General features: G+C 47.2%; 1 protein-coding gene across 3 annotated transcripts in view; it reads right to left on the reverse strand.

Moving 5' to 3' along the window:
• Nucleotides 1-1,519, reverse strand: part of KMT2E (lysine methyltransferase 2E (inactive)) — a 65,685-nt gene extending 64,166 nt beyond the window's left edge. For 2 of the 3 annotated variants that reach the window (XM_071803439.1, XM_065838062.2), the window contains exon 1: nt 1,014-1,519. The gene's annotated coding sequence lies outside the window, so the exon portion shown is untranslated. The remainder of the gene's footprint in view (nt 1-1,013) is intronic. The other variant, XM_071803440.1, reaches the window with a different exon arrangement.
• Nucleotides 1,520-9,624: the final 8,105 nt, after the last annotated feature.

Consider the following 9,624-nt stretch of genomic DNA (forward strand, 5'->3'; position numbering starts at 1 on the left):
TTATTATTCCTTTAACATACTATAAATATACGGACGAAAACATTCCTAAATCTAGATGCAGCACTAAACTTCTGCTTTTAATGACACGTAGTACGTACCATTTTGGGGACCTCAGGGATTTTAGCCACTGCACATTCCCTAATGGCTGAGTATGGGGGAATACAGGACCTTTATAAATCAGGCTATATTATGTTTCTCACCCTATTTAGCACTAAACAGTGAACCGTTTGTTTCTCCTCTCTGTGTCTGCAGCAATAGGGTCTGCCCTACCAAAATCCATTTCTTTAAGAAAAAGACTGAAATATGCCGCCCAAGGAACACGGATACCGGCTGCAGGAACTAAAGCAAGAAAGGGATGCACCAATATAACTACTTACAACCTCAAGAAAGGGGGTGGAGAGAATGATCCCCTTTTAAATTGGCAAAGAAACTCCTGAGGACTGCTTTCGTTTGTCCAGGCTACACCATGGAGCGGAGATATTAGCAGGGACGGAGGAAAGGAGGCGGGGGTGTGGAAGGCAGAGAGATTAGGCCTATAACGAGCCATTTTAGCACCACAAAGCAAAAATATACAGGATGGAGGAAGAGAATGGGTTTCTCTCAGCTTCATAAAACTCAATACGCAGCCCCAATAACACACAAACCCGTTCATAAAACCACCAGTCTAACGAAGCATATGCTGTCACATAATAGCCCCTCTTGGCTCTTTTTCCAAGCATAATGCATAAATCTGGCATAACTGCCAAAAAATTCTCCTCAGCTCCTCCAGCTACAGTAACCCGCCATATTCACAAGATATAGCGACAGCCTGCCATTTTTTAACCAAACGCCACAAAAGGAAAAGCAAATTAAAGGCAACTTAAACAGAATTTAAACGTATTTCGGGGTAGAAGGGAGCTATACTCGTACTGGAGGTAAGGAGACGTTCCCGTCGCATTTCACTCTCTTTCTACCACCCCCTCCCCCCCCCAAGCACCCACAGCAGAATACGCTGGTAATAACCAAAGACTCACCTGTAATGGTCACAGGCCAGGCAGCAGGACCCCTCAGCTGAGCCCCTTCTCTATCCCAACCAAAACAATGCAACAGCCCCACTGCGGATATCCCTACTCTAGGCAGGACTGAACCCCCAGTAGGCTCTGGTAAAAGAAAGAAAAGGGAAAGAAAGAGGAGACCCCCCCTCCCCCCAAACCTAGCTCAGTGCTCAGAGCCCTACAGGGACCAGCTCAGAAGCGCCTTTGCCTTGGGACCTATGTACAAACCCCGCTGCTGCCGCCGCTGCTCCCGTGTCTCCCTCCGTTCAGCCTCCTACGCTCCCTTCTATGTCACTGCCTCTCTCTGGGAAAATGGCGTCGGCTCTCCCCTCCCTCCCACTGCACGGGGCTCACCCGCCCCGCCTGGCAGGGGCAGGGTTACCAAGGCGAAGCCAAACAGCCGCCATTTTGCTTATGGGCTGGAGCGCAGTTTGCGCCCGCCAAGCCCTCAGTGTCCATTTTGCAACAGCGGTTTGCACGTTACGGCGAGCGGCGCGGGTCTGGGCGCGGCCGAGACACCAGACTGCGGCAGGGGCTGAGCAGGGGGGCTGTGAGAAGGGGTGGAGGGAAGTAGGGCAGCGGAGGAGGGGCGGCTGCAGCTGGGGCTCGTGCCGGGGGCGATCCGCAGCCCCGGAGGCGCAGACCGCGGGGGAGGGGCAGGGGTTCCGTCCCAGGCTCTTGTGGGACCGAACGCGGGCGGGAGAACGTCTGACTCAGAACTGCATCCTCTGAGGCGGAAACTCCAGAACTCCTTCCTCAGCTGCTCTCCCCCCCCCCCCCACCTCCGGCTGCGTCCTCACGACCGTCCTTACTCTCAGCACACCTATTCGTTATGAGTCTCAACCCGAGGGGTAAATTTTTGCCACAAAATACGCGAAAAGCCGGGCAGACCCACCGGATCTCACACACGCAGAGGAACTTACTGGAGGGGCGGGGAAGAGGGGGGCGAGAAAGGGGGAGGGAGGGGGAGCTCTGTCGGAGACCGGTTCAGGGCGATGTGGAGGTTCTCACGGAATCTCTCCCATCAATATGGCACTTGAGGCTGGGAATCTTCCCCGAAGCGTTTAAGGCAAGTGAGGGAGGGTTTATTTTCTTAAAGCGAGGGGGACAGCGCTAGCTGAAGGCGTTTCTTTTCTGCAGGGAACGAGCCGAGCAGCGAACGAACTTAGTTTTCCCCTTTAGGGAACGGCACTCGGGGAGCAGGTATGGTCTGCTTTTATCCGGACCAGCGGGAGCTGGCAAAGCGAAAGGCTCGCTCGGCGTTCCGGGGAAGGCGTAGCCTCCGCCGTTCGTACCGAGCTCCTTTGCCGTTCGCCATATTCCGCGCCAGCTCCCGTCTGCCCGCACACCGCCCTGCCTCCCCTGCCCGGCTTCAACCCCTCCAGCGATACGGCTGATTGAGGGAGGGGAGGCGGCGGCTGGGGTTTCATTCGACGCCCACCAGGGGCTGAGCGAGCCTCCTTCAGTGCGCAAACTCGGGGCACCAGATAAAAGCTGTGCTGGCAGCTCTTACCGTGTCTCGATGGAGCCGCCACAAGCGGGTGACTGGAGAAGCAGTTAGCAGCAGCGCCATAGACTAGCGTCCCCCCACACCTTGAGCACAGAGAGTTTGGGGCTCTAAACAGCTGCTGCTGCGGCAGGAGGGAGCCGAGGTGAAGGGATCTGCTAGCTGGTTGGACGCAGAGGAGGCGGCTGTAATGGGGCACTGAGTCTGAGGGAGGAGGGGGGAGATTAAACGTCTTGTGATCATGGCGGAGTCTATGGGTATTTTTTCCTGTCTAACTCTTCTGTGCGTGTGTCTCTTGTCTTTCTTTCTCTCTCTCCTTAGGGCGTTTGGCTGGGGCTGCTCGCTCGGGTTCTGCCTGTTGTTGCGCGAAATGGCGGCTGGCGTCTTGGTGGGTTTGGTTGTCGGTTTTCTGTTAGGGTTTTTTTTTTAGTTCCCCTCCTATTCCCCTCCCCCCACTTGTGCCTTGGCTGCGTATCCGCAGCGAACCGCGGCGGAGGCTGAGTCAGGAGTGGGGAGGGGGTTGCGCGGGAGCCAATCGCCAGGCCGGCTGGGGTAGCCTGGCACGCTCTGATTGGCTGGCGCTGACATCATCCTGCAGCAGGGGCAGCCGCAGCTGGGCAGGGTTGGGGAGCTGCCGGGGGAGGCTGGTGCAAAGCGAGAAAACGGGCGCCATGATCTCAGCGCGAGGGAGGACTTCACGGGCGGGGGATCCCTGGAGAGCTGGTGAAAAGGAAAGCAGGACCGGGCATTAGCCTCTCCTTCCCAAACAGAGCCGGGGCTGTGAGGAGAGGACCGGGGGAAGAGCGGGAGAGGAGCAACTCGTGCCTGCTTTTGTAACTGCGTCAGTACAAGATGGCGCAGGGTCTCCCTGGAGAGGGAAGGGAGTTGCACGTCCGCCGGAGGTCATGTGACCGCGTTGCATTCTTGTGGGGTTTGGCTGCAGACCAAGCTGGCTGAGGCGCCAGCTGCCTGGGAGAGTCCGTGTTTCCCTCCCCCTCCCCGCACAATGCTGTCGGTGCTGCGTTCGTTCCCGTTTCCCTTCCCCCATTAACCTTATGCACGAGGGCGTAGCTGCCGCTAAGGAAGGTTCTCGCTTCTCATTCTCCACCCATCTCTAGGGTGTAGCTGCTCTCGGGGGAAAGCTTTCCATTCCGCCCCCTCTTTGCGTGAGGCTCTACTCGCCGCCAGGGAAAGTTCCCCCTCGCTTGGCCTGACCGTGGGAGCGGGCGGTGCGGCTGGGCCTTCCTGCCCGGCTCCCCTGCTCCTGTGTCAGAGTACTGGTGTCTGTAAGTCAGGTTCCCCGGAATAGTTCAATGGTTCTTAACTTACCGAAAAAGTCGGTTTAAGCGATGTTTAAAATAACCTCATTAAAACGGCTGAGGAAATGCGCGGGCTCTGTGGAGCTGTTCTGACAACCTGGTCGTCGCATTTCCAGTGTTGCTTTGCTGGCGGTTCAGGGTGGGGGGGGCTATGGAAAAAACTGCGAGCACTTAGTTACTTCATTCTATTTGAACAGAACTTCTGTATGGAGAGACGGATCGATATAATTGTGTATGTTGTTGGATCCTGTTGTAGGCATTGAGGTTTTCCGTGGGGTGATACGACATGTATTATAAAGTTAGGCTGTGGATGGCCTGCATCTTTCACACAGGGTTTTAAGTATATACGTGGTGAAAATGAGAACTGTGGTATGCAAATATAGTAAAGATGTACTATGTCTTACTTTCTGAGGTTCATAGGAAAATGGACTTGTCATACAAGTCTGGGTAGGCTTGGAAGTTTGGCAGATATGTTTTCCGGGTCTCTTTTAATTTCAATATTCTGACAGAGGAAGTGAAAAACTTGCGTTTTCCAGTTTAACACTTTTTTTTTTTCTTCTTTAAAGAATGCAATTCGTGTTACTGTTTGGGTGGGGTTCCCATATTTTCAAAGCAATTCGGTGCTAGTTCCTGTGTTTTGTTCTTGTATGGCAGGGTGTAAAATTAGCCTCCGCATGTAACCCAGCGGACAAGCTAACAGTTAATGCTTTAAGGGTGGTGGTTTGTTCCATTTCAAAATGCTTCCTAGCACTTTCTGTTCTTAATCTGTCCACAGATGGATGTGAACATTTTTTTTTCCTTCACAGTAGTAACCTCGTAGGGGATATGGCTTGAATATTTGGTGAATGTGTTGTGTGAAAACTACGGGAATGAAAGTAACTGAGTATATGACTAACCGAGAAGACTCCTGTATAATAGACGCTACTTAATACGTGTTACGTAAGTAATATGGTGAGGTGGAGTCTCATTACATAAGAACCGACAGGGGACTTGGGAGCTTCTGTAAGTAGTCCCTATTAGTTGCAGATACAGCCTGCGGGGCAGCTCTGTGTTGTCGGGGGAGGAGGGGCAGAAGAACAGGATTGGAAGCATCTAATAGTGCTACATTTTTCCTTTGTAGGTTATATAAAGGATACCAGGGAAGAAGTGGAGGAGACAGTAATTAAAGATGACACAGTGTGAAGGTCTTGAAAGTTTGGAGTCTCGTTTGAGCCTAGGTTTTAGGGCATAAATGCTGCTTCCTAAAAGAACAGCCCCCTTTTTTTAGTTGTCAGATGGTGGCTCTCAGCTGAGCATTGCACTGGCCAATTTTGTTACTGGCAGACTACTGTAAAGAGCAGTATTCTCGAGTCCTAGAGGTTATGAGGCTTTCTTTTTTTTTCCCCCCCTCAAAAAAAAAAAAGCTTACTGGAAATGGTATTGTGAGGAAGAAGTTGCTTTGTTGACCAAACATCTAAGTGACTGGGTTACTGATTTTTGTTGTGTAGGCATAGTATGACACAAGGTAAATACTGCCTTTGTAATGGAACCTTCCAGAGAGGCTTTCAGTGTACAGTGATTCTTTTGATACAGAACAGATTGATTTGGAACTTGACATTGTATTTCGTTGCAGACGTGTTGAATGAAGAATATGAATTTGAACCGAAGATGTGGAAAAAACATGTATCTATTTTATTAGTACTTGCATTTGGGCATGTGTTCCGTAATTATAGAATAGGGAGTAGTTTATGTAGAATACCTGCAAATCAAGAGCTAAACTATGACAGCTAGAGCTTTAATTTTTAAAGCCCCTTTTTAGGTAGGTTACATTAATACCAGATTTTGCTTTGAAAACCAAGACGTGAACTACCTTAAAAACTGTTTGTATAGCTGATGGCTTATTGTAGCAGTACTTGAACTGAGGTGTCTCTATGCTTTTATGAAGCTATAGAAATAAAGGCAAGTTTTAATGAGCTCACAGGATTTTTTTGTTTGCTTCAAGGTTATTGTATTAGGTGTTCTCAGGGAAGCTGTGTTGGTTTTCTTCAAAGCAGCAGTGACTCCAGTGGTGTTACAGTGCAATCTCAAAACAGTGTCTAATGCATTTTGAATTACTTCTGCTGCAGGAGATGAGTTAAATGCGCATGCTACTTCGAGATTGAAACCCCAGGGAATGGGATTTGCCCAAGGGCCAGTCTGATGCAAGCTGTGTCTTAATCTGGAAGGTGAGGGGAAGGAAAGGAGCTATAGGTGAGGGAGACTAGGGAAAGGTAGGCATGTAGCTTACCAGGAAAAAAAAAATTCTACTGAACTACAGTTCTTTTATTAAGGACATTTCGATTGGCTGGACATTCTCCAGCAGTTAGACTTGTGGTTCTGACTTGCCATGGTAGCCTGTATGTGCTTGTATATGTGGTCTTTGCTTTTGCTAAGACCTGTTACTTAAACACTGTTGTTTACCTTTAGCCTTATAAAGGGACTGACAAGAGTTCAAGGGTATGTCGGGGAGAAAGGAGAGAGATATTAGCAGTGTAATAGATCTGAGCATGCATTAATGCCATAGTTGAAACAGTTGAAGTGGTGCTCATGCTGAAAGATGATCCTGCACCTTTTCACAGCTGTTCATTCTTGCTTCTGTGCCATCCTTTTTTTCATGGTGCAAGTGATCATGTGGGAAGTACAAGAGAAGAATGGCTCTAGCATAAGCCTGATTGTAATGGGTGTTTTTCTGATGTAAATGTTCACTGCCTTGACATCGCAGTTGCTCCTGCCTGAACAGGAGTAGAAAGAAGCAGGTGCAGGGACAATGGATACTTGCAGGGTTTAACCATTAGTGAAATTAGATGTGTTTTTTCTTAGCAAAGATGCAGTTTTTAAATAACTTTGAGAGGCAACTCTTACAGGCAGTTGGCTAGTGCAGTTACTGCTTAGAGTCAAGCATACTAAAAAAAATTTCAAAACCTTTTAAGAGTATGGAAAGCACTCCTGGATTGACCTGCAGTTGTAGGTGGCAAGACAATTTTGGATTCACTGAAATGATAACCTAGAAATATAAGGGAAATGCTAGATCTTCTCAACTGTAAATTAGTTAAGTTTTCACAGGATTTTGGACTTAATTAGTTTATTTTTTGGAAGAGGGTAAAACTTTGAATAGGCTTGCTTCTTCCAGAGGTGGCTGGTAATTTAATAGCTGGGTATTTAGTGAAGAATTCCTGACTGCAAGAGTTCTGAGTTAAGATCAAATTTAAAAAAAAAAAAGTATCTGTGGTAGTCATTAGTCAAATGAATATGCATTATTTGCATGTAGTAGAGCAAGTTTGGTGACTGCCAGCTGATCGGTTTATCCACCTGCATGTGGAAAGACTGTTCAAGGCTTGAACAGCAGCAGGACAGGGCAGGAGCTCCCTTAGCACATTGCTTCAGGCTTCGTGTTACCATGAGCTTTTCTGAAAAGGTTGAGACTAGTAAGGTTTTGCTCTAGAAGGAAAACAAGTTATTGGCTGGTTCTACAATTCTTAACAGTTGAGTTCTTCACTTAAAGGAGCAAGTCTTAAAATTGTTGTGTGCCCTGCTAATCCCAGGATTAGTAGGAATTTGTACCAAGTCCAGCACACTGGTATAACCTTTAGGTAGTGAAGTGGGGTGGTGATTTGTTTTCTCCTAGAATGACCTTGTTATTTGAAATAGTCTTTCTGATGAACTTATGGTTGCTTTGGAGGGCAATATTAAGCTGTGTTCTCAGTCAATGTTAAGGTGCAGGCAATATAAGCACAATGAGGATCTCTAGGAAGAAATTGAGGGGAAAACACTGCTACTTCCTGAGAGTTTGGCTGTGCTAGAGCGAGGAAGTTACTGAGCCATGGGCTCCAGCATCCCAGAACTGCAGCTGAAGCTGGGCCTGTCTCAGACTAAGCAAGTGTTCATGTTGTGTGCAATCTTGGAAACAAACAAAACTTAGCTGCTGTATTTGTGTGGTTATTAAGTGTTAGACAAAAAAGGTTCCTTATCTCTGCTGAAACTTCTTACTGTGACTTGTCTGGAGGGAGGTTTATAATAAGAGTAGGGAACAACCACAGGCTCAACGAATTTCCTGCACTCCTGTGGTCAAGTATGGAAGCACTGTCTCCTAGCATGTTACTGATGCGGAGTCATACAGTTGTTCTTATTCAAAGGTAGAAATGCAGCTTGAGTGCAGCAGTATTTCATGTTTCTTCAAACATATGCTTTTGAAGACTGTTCTAGCCATACTCAGTGTGCCTTAATAGGACTCAAACAGTTTTGCAAGTCTTAAGGCAGAGTAGTATACTCAGAATAAGTAGCTTTCTGACATTGAGTACCACTGGATGTAATAAGGGATTAGTTTCCTGCAAGTTTCAGTAGCTTGGCAACTAGTGAAGCTTTGTATTGGTGGAGTTAAATTCTTAGTATCTGATCCACAGGAATTAGTATGTGTTTTTCTGTCACGCTGATTGTCATATGTACCGATCTTTGATAGCTACTTGATCCAGTGTTAGTCCAACTACTGTAGACCACCCAAGTAGCAGTCTAAAATTACCTCGTGTGGCAGATCTGCAGTGTGTCAAAACCAGTGGGAAGGCCACAAGAAGAATTTAAGATGAGGAGCTATCTGGAAAACAAGCATTAGCATCTCATTCTTGTGCTAAACGCCCTCTTTTCCTTGCCTTTCCTTACCAAACTAGAGGGTTGTCATGTGATTTTCCCAAATTTAAGTGGAAAAAGAAAATGAACTGGAGGTGCAAAGCTGTGCTGCTTTACTAGTGCAAGCAAAGCAATCCCTTGGAGAGACTGTGAGACTATAGCTGAGATTGAGGTAGTAATTTAGTCTCTAGCCTGAGAGGTTTTGTACCAGCTTTATTCCCCTGTAAGTACTAAACTGCAATGGTTATGCTGCTTCATTTGGGGCCACAATGTTTGTGGTCCAGTGTTGTCAGGCTGATGACAGATTGAACGATGTAGTATTACCTGCTGAGACAGGGTAAGTTGTCTCAAATTGCATCTAGAAGAACCATGGGCCTTCTAATTAGAAAACTTTATAAGAGTGTCTTACTTAAAATGTCATTGTCACGGCCATCTTGATTTAGAAGACTACTCTTCACAAAATGCAACTATTGCTTTTATCAGGGTGGTGCTACACTTTGCATTTCCAAAGCTATGCTCCATTACCCCAGCATTCATAAGCTGGAGCAGTCTCATAAGCTTATAAAGGCATGCTAGGTAGTTGTCAGATCCTATTTTTAAACTGTTTCTGAGAAACGCTTCTGCCTCCTATCTCAGCACAAGCATAGGAAAGGCTGTACTTCATGTAGGAGCCACTGTGTCTGGGCTCAGCTAACACCAATTTTTGAACTTGAGTGTCTCCTCTTCAGAGATAGTGAAGTTGAATTTGCGCTGACTTCTGTTGAGGAGGGGAAATGACAGTAACTAGGAGGTAGTGGCAGTAGGCTATTGAGTCCTTGGCTGTAACTACCTTTAATAAAAGATACAGGTCTGGGGTGCTTGAGAGAGTAACCAAACTTTAATATGAATCCTGGTGGCTCGTGTCGAGCACCTGCCTGCTGTACTTAATGGAGTACAAGAAGAGTTGAGAGCTGGAATGCTTTAAATGGTATCTCTTCTGGTGAATATTAAACCTTGTAGCTTTGCTTAATAATCTGCTGCTGATTTGCAGTAACCTATTTACTACAATTGTGTCATACTACCTTTAAATTTTCACTAGCACTGGAAAATTGCACGAAAATGCATCTGGGTTCTATATGCAAGTAGG

This window comes from Patagioenas fasciata, chromosome 1, assembly GCF_037038585.1.
Source record: "Patagioenas fasciata isolate bPatFas1 chromosome 1, bPatFas1.hap1, whole genome shotgun sequence".
Lineage (NCBI taxonomy): Eukaryota > Metazoa > Chordata > Aves > Columbiformes > Columbidae > Patagioenas > Patagioenas fasciata.